The 15153-nt window shown below is 36.6% G+C and overlaps 1 pseudogene; it reads right to left on the bottom strand.

Moving 5' to 3' along the window:
• Window positions 1-13075: 13075 nt before the first annotated feature.
• LOC143657792 (DNA repair protein RAD51 homolog 3 pseudogene) lies at window positions 13076-14276 on the bottom strand (annotated as a pseudogene).
• Window positions 14277-15153: the final 877 nt, after the last annotated feature.

Genomic DNA, 15153 nt, shown 5'->3' with positions numbered 1-15153 from the left:
CTTTTCTGTGGTTTACACAAACAATAACTGAACAAGATAATTTTATAAAGAGGAATACATAAGAGAGATTTGACCTTCTCTTTGTTAAATATGCAATTAAGCTGCACTTAACACAAATTTGTGAAATTGTAACAGGTGAAATAGACATATATTACTCAAAATAATCACAAACCAGTAAGGTACTGAAGTTTTAGATTAAAAAGTGCATTTAAAACCAGTAAGAAAATGAAGCAATTTGAAGTAAATGGGTTTAGGGCAATTTGTTATTTCTTGGAGAAAAAAAAAGGTCTACCTTCCCATATTCACACTAGTTATGATGGTAATTGCTGTTGGAGAAAGATCTAAAGTAGCATAAAATTTCAAGATGAAATGCAGCTTATCTTTCTGAGCTTAAACTGAGACAGGGGAAGCACAAAACAAATTACTGGCAAAATAGTTGATAGATTTAAAGTTTATTTTCTCTGACACTAATATAGTCTCATTTTTCTTTTCCCCTTTTGGTCAAGAAGGTTTCATCAATCCCTTGATGCTGGGTCCTAGCTCATCCTGAAATTTCTGTCCCAGTGCCAGGGAAATGTAACACCATGGGAGTCATGTCCCACATACAGGGGCAGGGCAATGAGTTCACTTGCCATGTTGGCTCACAGAAAAGTGCCACATCTTAGCCACAAAAGTGACACCCTGCCCTTCCAAATCAATGTGGCTATTGGTTTTTCTATTTCTGCAAAGTAAGTTTTTAGGATTTTAATTGGCATTACATTCAGGCTATACATTAATTTCGGTAGAATTGACATCTTAACTATATTTAGTCTTCCAATTCATGAATGTGGCATGCCCTCCCACTCATTTAGGTTTTTTATGATTTCCTTTAGCAATTTCTTGTAGTTTTCTGTATATGGGTCTTTTATATCCTTAGTTAAATTTATTTCAAAATATTTTATTCCTTTAGTTGCAATTGCTATTGGAATTTTTTTCTTGATTTATTCCTCAGATTGCTCACTACTAGTGTATAGCAACACTACTGATTTTAAGTGTTGCTCTTGTACCTTGTCACATTGCTGAACTCATTCATTAGCTGTAGCAGCTTTGCTGTGGTTTTTTTGGGATTTTCATCATATAGTATATCATCTACAAACAGTGGGAGTTTTACTTCTTTCTCTCCAACTTGGATGACTTTTATTTTTTTCTTGTCTAATTGTTCTGACTAGAATTTATTCAGCATTGAATAATAATGTTGAATAATAATATTATTATTGTTTAATAATGTTGAATAATACTTGTGTCAATGTATATAGTTGTTTTGTTCCTGATGTTAGGAAGGAAAGTTTTTGTCTTTCCTTATTCGGGATGATGTTAGCTGTGGGATTTTCATGTATTTCCTTTATCATAATGAAGAAGTTCCCTTCTATTCATATCCTTTGAAGTGTTTTCAACAAGAAAGGATGTTGAATCTTGTCAAATGCCTTTTCTGCATCAATTGAGACGATTGCGTGCATTTTTCTTCTTTGATTTGTTGATATGGTGTATTACATTAATCAAATTTCTTATGTTGAATTACCCTTGAATACCTAGAATAAATCCCACTACGGGGATGTATAATTCTTTTAATGCGCTGTTGGATTCGCTTTGCAAGAATTTTGTTTATTTTTGTATCTATATTCATTAGAGAGATTGGTCTGTAATTTTCTTTTCTTGTACTATCTTTTCTGGCTTTGTCATGATGGTGATGTAGCCTTCATAGAAAGAGCTAGGTATCTTTTTTGAACAGTATAGGTATTAATTCTTTCTTGAATGTTTGGTAGAGTTTACATGTGAAGGAATCTCGTCCTGGAATTTTCTTTTTTGGGAGCTTCTTAATGACTGATTCAATCTCTTTACTTGTGATTTGCTTGTTGAGGTCATCAATTTCTTCTCAAGTTAATGTTGGTTGTTCATACCTTGTTAGGAAGCTGCCCATTTCATCTATATTTTCTAGTTTATTAGAATATGGTTGCTCATAGTTTCCTCTCATTACCTCCAATATTTCTGTAGGGTCAGTGATTGTCTCCTTTTCCATTTCTGATATTATTTATTTATTCTCTCTCTTTTTGTTTTTGTCAATCTAGCTAAGGGCCCATTAATTTTACTGATTTTCTCAAAGAGCCAACTTCTCATTTTTTTTATTTTCTTGATTGTTCTCATGTTCTCAATTTCATTTATTTCTGCTCCAATCTTCATTATTTCTTTCCTTTTGATTGCTGTTAGCATTATTTTGCTATTGTTTCTCTAGTTCTTCTAAGTGACTAGTCAATTCCTCAATTTTCGGTCTTTCTTCTTTTTTGATATAGACATTTAAGACAATAAATTTCCCTTTTAGCTTTGCCTTTGCTGTGTCCCATAAATTTTGATATGTTGTGTTTTCATTTTCATTTACCTCGAGCTATTTATTGATTTCCTTTGTAATTTCTTCCTTGACTCACTGTTTGTTTAAGAGTGTGTTGATTAGCCTTACCTAATGTGAATTTTCAGACCCTATGCCTGTTATTGATTTTCAATCTGAGTAAGTGTTTTGTATGATTTCAATCTTAATATATGTGCCAGTTTCAAAGGACATATGCACCCTAGAAAAGCCATGTTTTAATCTGAATCAATACTGTGGGTGCAATCACTATTCAGTACTATAGTTTGGAACTTGATTAAGTTATCTCCAAGGACATTGACTCAATCTGTTGTGGATATTAAATTTGATTCAATGGAAACATATCTCCACCCATTGTACATGGGCCTTGATTAGCTTACTGGAATACTATAAAAGAGGAGACATTTTGGAGCATTCCTTTTGAAAATGAGGAGAGAGATGTAGAACCAAAACAGAAGGACTAGAGAAACACAGAGTCCACCAGTCAGCAACCCTTGGAGATGAAGAAGAATGCTCCTGGGGAAGTTCCATGAAGCAAGAATACAGGAGAGTAAGTTAGTAGACTGTCACCATGTTCACCATGTGCCTTCCCAGTTGAAAGAGAAATGCTGAACTTATTGGCCTTTCTTGAGTGAAGGTAGCATCTTTATTGTCCCTTGGCTAGAATGTTTTTATAGAATTGCTTTAACTTGGAGATTTTCATGGCCTTAGAGCTGTAAACGTGCAACTTATTAATTTCCCCTTTTTAAAAGCCATTTCATTTCTGGTATATTGCCTTCTAGCAGCTGGAAAACTAAAACAGGTTTTGGTACTTAGAATGGGGTATTGATGTGGTTGCAAATACTGAACATGTCAGAATGGTTTTTTAAATGGATAAGGGGAATATTTTGGAGGAGTTGCAAAGAGCTTGAAAGAGAAGGCTCAGAATGCTTTGAAGAGACTGTTGGTAGAAATGTGGACTCTAAAGACACTTTTGATAAGGCCTTAGATAGAAATGAGGGACATGCTAGTATAGACTGGAAGTAAGGTGAGCCTTGTTTTAAAATGGCAGATAATCTGGCAAAATTGACCAGCAGGTTTGGCTGGAAGGCAGATTTTAAAAGTCATGAACCTGGATATTTAGCAGAAGATATCTCCAAATCACATGTGAGAAGTGCAGCTTTGTTTTTCCTCATGACTTATAGTGAAAGTGACAAGAAAGATATAAGCTGAGAACTGAACACTTGAGTACAAAGAATCCAGAAATTAATGTTCTGGAACGTTCTGGGCTTTCGGGAAGGGAGACCTCAGAGAGAAGTGCCCCATGTGAGGATTTGGCCAAATATGGAACCAGCCAGACATTTCAGGAAAAGCCAGGATTTGACATGGAGTTATCAAGGAAGGTTTTGTGGAAACTCCTTATATCGGATGGGCACAATCCAAGGCTTAGTGTATAGAAAACCAACAAGAGTGTTGCAGGATCTGTATAGAGAACCACTGCCATTTGGGGCCAACAGGGACAAAGAAGAGACATATTGGAGGAAAAATAATGTCAGAAGCAAAGCCATGGAGGCTGCGATTTAAACTCAAGTAGCTTCAGGCTAGGAATGCAGAACCAACCAAGCATGTGGAGGGGGTGAATTTGCCTCAAAGGCAAAGGATGGGCCTTCCACTTCATTGCAGTTGAAGAGTCATACTGCCTTAGGCCTTGGAGACAGAAAGCACATTCCTTGGGGATTGGGAAGAGCCTGGTTGCCACCACATGGAGGGCCTGAACATGTACCCCAGAGATGGCAGAAAGCCCATGTGTGGCCTTGGTACTTGGAGAGGGTGGGGCCGAGAAAAAGATGGTCTCCCCAATGTCCCCCAATGTTGTACTCAGAGAGAGGTAGGCCTCTCCATAGGCCCTTCGAAAGGGTGGGACTGCTGTTTTCAAAAACCCTGAAGATAAATTGTTCTCAGACTTTGAAATCAAATGAAATTTTCCTTGGAGGTTTTCAAAACTGTTTGGGTCCACAAACCCCTTTGTTTGTTCTAATTTTTCCCTATGGAAATGGATCTATCTATCTATCTATCTATCTATCTATCTATCTATCTATCTATATATATATATATATATATATATTTATCTATCTATCATCTATCCTGTAACTGTTCTTCCTTAGTACGTTGGCAGCAAATAACTTGTTCTGGGTTTTACAGAGCCAGAGGAGAATTTTCCCTTAGGATGGACCATGCCTGTAACTAACTTTGATGAGACTTTGTACTGTGCTAACTTCGTTTTGTACTTGTGTGTTACTGAAATTGTTTAAGGATTTCTATATTGTGATATAATTAACATTTTGTATATTGAAAAAACATGCATTTTTAGGGTTCAGAGTGTAGAATGTGCTGGTTTGAAAGGATTTATGTACGCTAGATAAAACACATTTTAATCTTAATCAATATTGTGGGAGCAATGGCTTCTTCTAATCCCTATTCAGCACTATGTGTTGGAAACTTGATTAGGTTATTTGCATAGAACTGTGACTCAATCAATTGCAGGTATTAAATTTGATTAGATGCAGATGTGTCTTCACCCATTTTACCTGGGTCTTGATTAGTTTACTGGAATCCTATAAAACAGGAGATGTTTTTGAGAGATTTCCTTTAGAGAATGAATAGAGGGCTGCAGAACCATCACAGAATTATGAGAGAACCACAGAGTCCACCAGCCAGTAACTTTTGGAGATGAAGAAGGAGAAGGACCTTGGGGAATTTCCATGAAACAAGAAGCTGGAAGAGAATGCTAGCAATCTATCACCTCATTCAACATGTGCCTTCCCAGTTGAGAGAGGAATGCTGAACTCATTGGACTTTCTTGATGGTAACATCTTGATGGTTCCTCAGTTTGGATGTTTTTATAGATTTGTTTTAATTTGGAGATTTTCATGGCCTTAGAACTGTAAACTTGTAACTTATTAAGTTCCCCTTGTTAACAGCCATTCTATTTCTGGTATATTGCATTCCAGCTATGGCTAACTAGAACAATATATTTATTGAGACTTGCTTTTTGACCCAGCATATTGTCTATCCTAGAGAATGATCCATGAGCACTTCAGAGAAAGGCATATCCTGCTGTTGTGGGGTGTAATGTTCTGTAAATGTCTTTTAAGTCTAGTTCATTTATTGTATTATTCCAATTATGTTTCTTCATTTATTCTCTGCCTAGATGTTCTATTCCTTGATGAGAGCAGGGAATTGAAGTCTCCAACTATTATGGTAGAGGTGTCTGTCTCTCCCTTCAGAATTTTCAGTATTTGCCACTTGTATTTTGGAGTACTTTGCCTCGGTGCATAAATATTTATGATTGTCATGCCTTCTTGTTGAATTGTCCCTTTTATTAATCATAGTGTTCTTCTTTGTGTCTTTCAATTGTTTTAAATTTGAAACCTAATTTGTCTGATATTAGTATAGCTACTTCTGCTCTTTGTTTGCATGAAAAATTTTCCCCAAACTTTCACTTTCAACCTATTTTTATCTTTGGGTCTAAAATTAGTCTCTTGCAGGCAGCACATAAATGGGACCTGTTTTTTAATCCAGTCTATGTCTTTTGATTGGAGCATTTAATTCATTAACATTTAATGTTATTATTGTAAAAGCAGTACTTTTATCCACCATTTTGTATTCTCGATTTCATATGTCGATCTAAATTTTTTTCTCTTTTTACCTTTACAGGTAGTCTTTGACCTAGTTTGCTAGCTGCCAGAGTGCAATTTACCAGAAATGGAATGACTTTGAAAAGGGGAATTTAATTAGTTGCTAGTTTACAATTCTAAGGCCAAGAATATGTCCCAATTAGAACAAGGGTATAAAAATGTGCAATCTAAGGCATCAGGGACAGATATCTTCATTCAAGAAGGTTAATGAAGGTCAAGGTTCCTTTCTCAACTAGAAAGGCACATGGCAAACATGGTGACATCTGACAGCTTTCTCTCCAGGCCTCTTACTTCATGAAGTTTTCCTGGGCCATATTCCTTCTTCATCTCTAAATGTATTTGGATGCACTGGCTCTGGCCTTCATCATTTGCAAAAGGTACTCTCCAGAATGCTTCTTCTTTCAAAGGATTAATGGGTGGTGGTGGTGTCACAACTCCATGGAAACTATCTGATCAAAAGTTACCACCCATAATTGGGTAGGTCACATCTCCATGGGAACAACCAAAATGCTCCCAGCCAGCAATATTGAATGATGATTAAATGGCATGGCTTTTCTGGAGTCCACCACAGATTCAAACTGGCACAGTCTTCATTTCTACACTCTACTTCACATGTGTCTCTCCTGCCTTTTCATATCTTCCTGTAGTGTTCCCTTTAGTATTTCTTCCAGAGCCAGTCTTTTGGTCACAAAATCTCTCAGTGATCATTTGCCCAAAAATATTTTAATCTCCCCTCATTTTTGAAGAACAATTTTGTTGGATATATAATTCTTGATTGGAAGGTTTTCTCTTTTAGCTTCTTAAATAAATGACACCATTGCCTTCTCACTTCCATGACTTCTGATGAGAAATCCATAAATATTCTTCATGGGCTTCCTTTTAATGTGATGGATTGCTTTCCTCTTGCTACTTTCAAAATTCTCTCTTTCTGTCATCTGACAGTATGATTAGTAAGTGACTTGCAATATTCCTATTTGAATATATTCTCTTTGGGGTATGCCACACTTCTTAAATCTGTAATTTTATGTCTTTCATAACAGATGAGAAATTTTCAGTGATTATTTCCTCTATTAATCTTTCTCTTGTTTTTCCATTCTCTTCTGCTTTTGAGACACCCACAACACATATATTTATGCACTCATGCTGTCATTCAGTTCCCCAAGGCCCTACTCATATTTTTCCATTATTTTTTTAATATTCTCTTTGTGTGTCAGAATTCAAATGCCCAGTTCTCTATTTCACTAATCCTTCCTAGCACCTCTTCAAATTTGTTATTATAGGTTTCCATTTTTTTCATTTCTTCAATTGTGCCTTTCACTCTCATAAGTTCTGTGACTTGGTTTTTCAAACTCTGATTTGTTTTTTTTTATTCACCCAATGCCTTCTTTATATCCTCCCCCAACTTTTTAATTTGATTTTTTTTTTACTTTTTTTTTTTTTTTTTAACATGGGCAGGCACCGGGAATCGAACCCAGGTCCTTAGGCATGGCAGGCAAGCACTCTTACCTGCTGAGCCACCGTGGCCCGCCCTTTAATTTGATTTTTGATGAGAATTTCCATATCTATTTGATCACCCTGAATTCACTGTTTCAAATTCTGTATCTCATTTGAATTGTTGGTTTGTTCCTTTGACTGGGTGATATCTTTGGAAAATGACTGAGTCATTTTCCTAGTATGACTTATTATTTTTTGCTGTCCTGTAGGCATTTGATTTCCTTAGTTTATTCTGAAGGCTGTTTTAATGCTTTTTCCTAGGATTTTCTTGCTGGATTGCTTTTTTACTTTTCCAGCATGGGCAGACACTGGTAATTGAACCCAGACAGACAAGTACTCTGCCACAGTGCTACCATTGACCACTCTGGATTTTTTTTCCTGTCTGTTCTTTGATATTCAGTTCAACTTATTCTAAACATTTAGCATAGGTTCTGTTTAACTGAATAGAATTTTTCAGTTCCTGTTTTCCTGTTTCTTGCCCTGCCTATATGGAGCCTTATTTTGGAAAAGGGTCTCCTCAAATATTATAGACCCCAGTTAGTTTTTTCCCAGACTGAACATATCTTCTCTCAGGAGGAGTCTCCTGCAACAATTTTCCCTGAGGGTGAAAGATAGCAGGTTGACAGATTTTTCTATGAAGCCTCTAGACTCTGTCCTTTTCTTTTCCTGCCTGTTATGTGATGCTTGTCTTCCTGTGGCTTCCCATCAGCTTAAAGTACTGTAGTGCCCTTAACTTCAGCAGACTCTCCCTGACAGGGTCATGGTTGAGACAGAGGGGGATTGTATGTTGTCATTAATTACTCCAGCTTTCCAATCCCTGAGGCCTGAATTCCTTCAAGGAAGGATTTTAATTGATCTGCACCCCACCTTTCTCTTGGGGAAGTACAAACTTTGGAGATTAACTTCTTTCACCTGACTGGTTACTTTGTCTCTCAGATAAACTTAATTTTGTTCTTTCCTGGAGCAGTGCTGGCACCTGAGAAGCCTTGCAGTTATATGTAATGAGTTGTTAAGAAGTAGAAACAAAGCAAAAAAACTCTTTTCAGAGCAGTACACACTCCATCCCCCCACTCTACTCCACCCCTGCTACCCTATCCCTGCTTCTCATGTTTGTCAATCAAGAACTTAAATTGGTATATTGCTCTGTGTATCTCCAGGTTCTATGTGTCCCCTTTTTAAGAGTGCAGAACTTTTCAAGAATCTTGTGCTGTCTGACTCAAAAAGCCTATTTTTTTCTCCATCAGCCTTGCCTCTCCCTGCTGGGGCAAAACTCCAGGTACTTTTAGCTCTTATTCCAGGTTTATCTGAGCTAGAGTCCTATTTTCAGTAGTCAAAATTTAATTAATTCCAAAATTGGAGATTGGTTGAACTAAGATCTTGCTGTTAATAAAGTCTGGTTCTTTCCCCCTTGGGGAACGAGCATGCCATGCCCATGGTGTGGGGGGGTGCTGACTCCTGTGGCTTGGGGATCTTAGAGTTCTGTGTGGGATCTCAGCCAGTCTAACTTATCCAGACTGGTGTATACTTTGTGCCTGGTCACTGATATGGCCCCAGCAGTTTTTATGTACCATTCCTAGCTATTTACTAGCTGCTCTGGAGGATGAATTTAATTACACACCTCAGTAATCTGGCATTTTGCCCCCACCCTCCCAAATAGAGATTGTATCTTCCTTTTAATAGGAGAGTTTGGTCAATCATATTTAAAGTTATTATTGATAAAGAAAAATTTATGACTGACATTTACCTATTTGTTTTCTGTATGTTTTAAGTGTGTTTTTTCCCTTATTATACCATTGCCACCTGCTTTTAGTCGGTTTATTTCTGTACCATCTATTTTTGTCCACTTTTTCCTTTTCTCTGTATCTTTCGATTATTTTTTAGTGATTACCTTTGAGATTTCAATTAACATCTTACACTAATAATGACCTAGTTTGAATACAAACTTACTCTCAGAAATATAGAAATGTTCTACTACTATATAACTCTGTCCTTACCCCCTTTAGAATGTTATTGTGCCAGATTGCATCTTTATATATTGTGTTCACATTATCATATAATTATTGTTTTAAATATTTGCTTTTTGAGCCATATAGGAGGTTGTTCTAGTTTGCTATCTGGCAGAGTGCAGTATGCCAGAAATGGAATGGCTTTTAAAGAGGGGAATTTAATAAGTTGCTACTTTACAGTTTTAAGGCCAAGAAAATGTCCCAATTAAAGCAAGGGTATAAAACATCCAAATTAAGGCACCAATGACAGGTTACCTTCACTTGAGAAAGGGTGATGAAGTTCAGGATTTCTCTCTCAGCTGGAAGGGCATGAGGTAAACTCTGTCAGATTTCTCTTCCACCTTCTGTTCCATGAAACTCTCCCAGCAATATATTCCTTCTTCATCTCCAAATGTCTCTGGTAGCATGGGCTCTTGCCTTGTGGCTCTACCTTGGCTCTGCTCAGCTCTGCTATGGCTTTCTCATGCCTCTAAGAAGGACCCTCTCTAAAACTTTTTCCCTTTTAAAGGATTCCAGCAAATTAATCAAGACCCACCTGGAATGGGTGGAGTCACAGTTCCCTTTAATCAAAAGCAATGCCCATAATTGGATGAATCACATCTCCAGGGGAACAATCAAAATGCTTTCAGCTAACAATGTTGAATGAGGATTACAGATCATAGGTTTCCTGGGATCCAACAGAGATTCAAACTGACACAGAAGATAAAAGCAGTTACAAATCAATAGCCATCATGAAGAAGTCAGTAGAGTGGTGAGGTAAAGCAATTAGAGAGCAGAAATCATAAGAAGAAAAGAGGCTATACCATAGAGAGAAAAGATTGAAGCAAAAGTGCAAAGAGAAGCAGCAATGAGACAGACAAGGAAAAGGGAGAGTGCTTGGCCAAAGAGGGGAGAAATCACCCATTCACAAAAGAGGTCTCAATTTACAAGGTCTCCAAGGGTGACTTTAAGTCTTTCAATGGGCATAACTGGAAACCCTTTTAACTCAAAACAACTTGAGTGGATCTCTGATCCTTGCTCCCTAAAGAAGCAGGGTAACATTAAAGTCTATATTCATGGATGGACAATTAATTCTAAAAAGCTTACATGAGTAAAGAAACCTGATGATGTTGGGCTGAAAACATAGGTTGAGGCCACTTTTTTGGCATACTGATCATCATGATCATTTCTTGGAACACTTGCATCTATTCAGAAAAAGAAATAAAAGAAAAACAGAAAAAAAATTATATATACCATACCCTTACCTCTCCATTTAATTGATCACTAGCATTTAAATCTAAATTTATTTTAACATTTGCTTCTCCTAGGATTTATTTTTGTTTCATATGTTCTACTCATCTGTTGACAAGGTAGATAAAAGGAGCATCAGACACAAGTTTTTCACAATCACACAAGCTATGTCATTATACAATCTTCCTCAAGAAAAATGGCTACTGGAACACAGCTCTACATTTTCAGGCAGTTCCCTCCTGCCTCTCTATTACATCTTGGATAACAAGGTGATTTCTACTTAATGCCTAAGAATAACCTCCAGGATAACCTCTCGACTCTGTTTTGAATCTCTCAGCCATTGACACTTTGTCTCATTTCACTCTTCTCCCTTTTGGTCAAGAAGGTTTTCTCAATCCCTCGATGCTGAGTCTCAGCTCATTCTAGGGTTTCTGCCCCATTTGGCAGGAAAGTTCACACCCCTAGGAGTCACATTCTATGTAGACTGGGGGAAGGTGGTGAGTTTGTTTGTTGTGTTGGCTGGAGAGAGAGGCCACCTCTGAGAAGCAAAAGAGGTTCCCTTGAGGGTGAATTTAAGGCCTAATTTTAAGTAGGCTTGACCTGTCCTTTTTAGGATTAAGTTTCATATGAACAAACCCCAAGACTTGGGGCTCAGCCTATAGCTTTGGTTGTCCACACTGCTTGTGAGAATATCAAGAATTCAACTTGGGGAAGTTGAATTTTCCCCCATTCTCACCATTCTCTGAAGGGGACTTTGCAAGTACTTTTTTTTAAGCAACTATAAATATATCTTTAATTTTCCTATAATAAATGTATATTATTTTTTGAAATAGCAATAATTTTAAAAGTCTATGATATAAAATTTTATATTTTTAAAGTTGCAAATAAGAAGAAATATTGGCTTTGGCTATATTCAGGGCCCTATTGTTCTTTTAAAGTACAGTGTCATGATGATTTTAAAAGACATTCTACATAACTGATGTCTGGTAACACTGATACTTAATACTTCTGACCCCCTCACAACTCCTGATTTTATGATTGAACTAAATGGAGTATAAAATTATAAGTAACTTTTTAAATAACAGCATTAGTGTAATAATACACACTTTAAAGTCTTCAAAAGTAAAATAGTTATAGTCAGTTTCCTACATTAATGTAGTCATTTGAAATTAGTCTTATATAAGTAGCATGACCAAATTCCTGATCTACCTTGGACAATTCTGGATCATGCCCACTGTTCTAGCATTGTTAGAAATGCACTCTTTTACTCTCAAAGCCCTAGTTAACTACAGTTATTTTATGTAATCAACTGCAGAATAGTTATGATGAACAAATTTTATAAATTTGATGTACAGTCTGGTACAGGAAAACCTGTCACTAAAATCTGGAAAATGTGGCTGTCACAGTACATAATATTCAATTATTTAAGTAATTTTCTTCCACTGGGAATCAAAGTAAATTTTGTTGATGAATTGAGAGTACCAAGAATAACCAGGTTCCAAAATATCTTTAGGTTATTTTGAAAACACTCAAGAATTAAAACTTTAATCTTTCAAATAGGTTCAAAGGTTATTCAAAGGAAAATGTTAATACATCTAGAATTCTAGATGGAATACACTAGGTTTCAAAAATGTAGAAAAAAATAATTCTGAGTTTAGCAACCTATTCTGGAAGATATGTTTCCGAAAATTTCTAGATGAGATAATAGCTCCAAAGTCCTTCCATTAATATTATAAACAACATAGAAAATCAAATAAATGGCTTAGATTTTAGGATACAGGTTACTAAAATCAATTTGGTCAGTTAAGATTTATATCTTCCCTACAAAGCTGAATATAATGATATACTGACTCACAGTGCTACTTCTTTAAAACAATAAAATCTGCCATTTTTAAGAATTACCAAAGTTACATTTAAAACAGAGAACAAAACATTTTCTAGGCAATAGTCAAAGAAATGGAAGGGACACTGAATGATCAATTCAGATTGGCCACACAAGATTAGCTTTCCATATTTGTGAAACACAACACCTATATCATCTCTACTGAACATAATGGAAAATTAAAACAGAACAAAAAAATAATTGTAGAACAGTGCCTTAAAAAAACTTTCAGAGAACCATTTTCCTTAATTATTTTCCCCTTTCATTTCAGAATATTTCTGATTCATTTATGCCATGGTATGTTTATATTTTAAAGTAATGAGTCTACTATTCTACACATTGAATCCCAAGGCATCAATACATTTGCACTTTGAATTTAGTCTTTGGATTACTGTTCTTCTTCTTCTTCTTCTTCTTCTTCTTCTTCTTCTTCTTCTTCTTCTTCTTCTTCTTCTTCTTCTTCTTCTTCTTCTAATTCTCGTGACCGTTTGCGGGAACTCAAGGAAGCTTCTACTGGCAATGAACGTGCAGTAGCAACAAGAGCATCTCTAAATCTCTGAGATGTGATTTGAAACAGTGAGGTGGATTCCTTCTGGCTTGGTGATTTATACAATGTTGCCAACCTGCTCTGCTTTTGGTCCCAGTGAAAGATTAACCGAATTGTAGCAGCATGTCCCCAACTTTCCCCTAATACAGGAACCAGTGAGGCCTGATTTCTATCAAACTTTGTTGTCATCTGATTGGTTAAAATGACAGCTAATTTGTGGTTATTTGCAAGACTGATCATTTGCTGGGCTAGGCCATTTAACAACCGAGTATGAAGAGATAGGTCATCTAGGTCATGACGAAAAGGAAAAGCAATACCATCCACTATCACTAATCGAACCTTTGAGTGTTCTGAAAGGAAGTCTGGAAGGAGATAAACTTGTGCCAGAAGTTCTGTGTAATCATGGCAACGAAAATAATAAATATGGGAAAGGATATTTTCAAGAGTGAAGTCCTCCAAAGCTTTTTGGTACTCCTCTCCCATGTATGTTCCTGCTATAAGATGAAGGTGCTGAATGCAGGCAGAAGCAAGGTCTACCACTCTTTCAACCATAAAGCTTCCCTCTGTATCAATAAAAACAGCTTCACCTGCCACTCCTCCAAAACATTCTGGTATCTGTACATCTACTGCCAATTGCATACATAACTGTGTTTTTCCAACACCAGGTGCACCACAGATTTCTGTTGTTTTGGTTAAGGGTATTCCACCACCAAGAATATTATCTAATGCTGAACAGAAGGTAATTATGAAGCCCTGGGTATGCTCCTGCTCAAGAAGTTCCAGTGCTGTACACTTCTTGCCTGACTCAGATGTACCAGCATGTCTTGGTATATGCAAGAGACATTCCCTTCTTATAATTTGTAGAGTTTCTAAGGCTTCCTCTTTAGAAATCCCAACCTCTTTGCTGAGCTCGGATGGTTTCACCTCCAGAAGTTCCTCTGCAGTCTGGAAACCCTCAGTGACCAGTTTCACGCGCACCGCTGTGGACAGCGGGAAACTCCCTAAATCGCGCTGCATTTCAAAGCCGAACTCTAGGGCGCAGCCCCAAAGCTACCAAACTCTGCAAGTACTTTTTTATTCATTGTTCAAATCACTCTGGAATTTATCGGGGCATCACTCTGGACAAACCAATGAAATCTCATGTCCTACTCAAGGTTGCATGTACTTATGTGGTTCAATTAAGTTGTCTACATAAGTTATATTAGGAAATGCACCAGTCAAAATATAAATTTTGTAGCTAATGAACATTGTTGCTTTAGCTTCACACATAAGTTGAAATTTTAAAATATGAATTATCATCTATTTTCAGCACCCTGCAGTAATGACATCCCTTTGTTCTTCCTCATGCAAAAACATTTTTAAATTTTCTACATTTAGTCACTATCACTATACACTCTAGGCATTCCTAGATTATACCATCTCAATCTTTATTGGCTATCTTCTTTCTGATTTCATTTGTGCCCCTTGCCCTCTTCCCTCTATCATTCTCATTTTCAGCTTCATTCAGTGTTTTAATATAATTGTATTACAGTTAGGTAGTATTGTGCTGTCTATTTCTGAGTTTTTACATTCAGCCCTGTTGCACAATATGTATCCCTTCAACTCCAATTACCCAATGTCTTACCCTATTTCTATCTCCTGATGGTCTCTGTTACAAACAAAATTCTCCAAATTTATTCACTAATGTCAGTTCATATCAGTGAGACCATACAGTATTTGTCCTTTTGTCTCTGGCTAATCTCACTCAGCATAATGTCCTTAAGGTTCATCCATGGTGCTGTATACTTCATAACTTTATTCTGTTTTACAGCTGCATAATATTCCATTGCATTTGTATACCACACTTTGTTTAGCCACTCTTCTGTTGATGGACATTTTGGCTGTTTCCATCTCTTCACAATTGTAAATAATGCTTCTCT

Source organism: Tamandua tetradactyla, chromosome 15 (assembly GCF_023851605.1).
Source record: "Tamandua tetradactyla isolate mTamTet1 chromosome 15, mTamTet1.pri, whole genome shotgun sequence".
In the NCBI taxonomy this organism is placed as follows: Eukaryota; Metazoa; Chordata; class Mammalia; order Pilosa; family Myrmecophagidae; genus Tamandua; species Tamandua tetradactyla.
Note: the sequence above shows the minus strand (reverse complement) of the source record. Positions and strands in the feature narration are given on the sequence as shown.